This window comes from Echinops telfairi, unplaced genomic scaffold, assembly GCF_000313985.2.
Source record: "Echinops telfairi isolate 266 unplaced genomic scaffold, ASM31398v2 ScPeMD7_7469;HRSCAF=8507_1, whole genome shotgun sequence".
In the NCBI taxonomy this organism is placed as follows: Eukaryota; Metazoa; Chordata; class Mammalia; order Afrosoricida; family Tenrecidae; genus Echinops; species Echinops telfairi.
Window position 1 is genome coordinate 118,049,859 of NW_022111373.1, and position 1,733 is coordinate 118,051,591.

The following is a 1,733-nucleotide window of genomic DNA, read 5'->3' on the forward strand; positions in this document are numbered from 1 at the left end:
GCCATTGATTTTGGATCACTTGCTGTTCCCTTGTCCCTGGGTTTGTTAACACCCACTTCCTTTCCCCTCCTGCTCCCCCTCTCTCCATGACTCCCTGGAACTGTCAGCCCTGTTGTTTTCTCCTCCAGATTGTTTATCACTCCTAAATAGACCTGCAGAGATAATAATATACACAAAAAATAAGACAGAGCAAAACAAAGCAACAAAAGAAAACAAAAAAAGAAAAACCTGTAAATAGTTCAAGATCTGTTTGTTGACCTTTAGGAGTGTTTTCCGCTGGAATCCGATTGGGTGCCACACCCTGGCCCCAAAGTCAATTTTTGGTATTCCATTGGGACTTCCTTGCTCTGCTCCCCTTGCTATTCTGTTGCCTGCCCTTAATGTTTTGCCTCAGTGTGATGGGGTCAGATTGGGTGCCATTCTTGCACTGTGTCTCCAGTCTCCCTGTAGGGCTATGGGTCAGTGAGGGATGTCGTGTCTCATAGTGGGGCCATATGGTCCTCTCTGTGCATTGTCTGCTCTGAGCAGGGATATCGTCTTCAAGGCTTGGTGGGCCAGGGTGTGCTCCACTCTCTCTTCCTCCCACTTAATTTGCTCCCGTATACTCTGATCAGACATGTCCACCTCCCTGAGCTGCAGCTTCAGTGCTATTCTCGGAAGTAAATTCTTCTGGGGGAATCATAAAATTATTTTCATTGCTACTTCATAACTGTAATTTTGCTACTGTTATGAATCGGGCGACCCTGTGAAAGGGTTGTTCCACCCCCAGAGGGGTCATGACCCACAGGTTGAGAACCACTGATGCAGAGGTTCTTCATGAGCACAGTGAAGTGCTCTGCAATCCCCATTCTTTGCAATGTGATCCATAGTGTTCTAGGATCCACGCTGTCCAATGCCTGTGCATAGTCAATGCAGCACAAGTACACACCTTCGTGCTAGTCTCTGCTTTCAACCCAAATCCATTTGATGTCAACAATGACATCCATTGTTCATGCCTTCTAAATCTGTTTGGAATTTATGGCAGGTCTTACCAATATGTAGTTACTTCCATTTAAAAAATCTCTTTAGCACAATTTACTTGTGTGTGATACTAGTGGTACGGTTGACTAATTTCCATGTTCAGCTGGGTCACGCTACTTCAAATGGACACAAAAATGGATCGCTTCCAGTCAGTTGACCAACTAATTAGCTTCCACATTTGTTGGCAGAGACGAGCGAGTGAGTTCTGAGCTTCATCTGTTTGTTGAAACATTGTGTTTGTATTTCATAAATTCCTAGAGCCTAAATTTTCAGGCCCTAGGAGGCATGGCTATTTTTGAATAGGTAAATGAATACATGAAGAATCACCTGGAAATACAATTTTATCAAATCTTGGTTAGAATACTTGAGAGAATGGCTATTTGGGGTTACTGCTATTTCTGGTTAAATAAATAATTGTGAATTTCCCCGGGGAAGATTAATAATCACTATTCTCTATTATCAACATTAATGTAAAATATGCCCAAGATACTTTCTTTCTTTTTTTTGTAACACTTGCTCTCCACTTAAGCCCCTGGCATGAGCGCCTCATTTTCACCCTCCCTCCCTGCTCCCCCCTCCCTCATGAACCCTTGATAATTTATAAATTATTTTGTCATTTCTTGCCCTGTCCGACATCTCCCTTCACCCGCTTTTCTGTTGTCTGTCCCTCAGGGAGGAGGTCACATGTAGATCCTTGTAATCGGTTCCCCCTT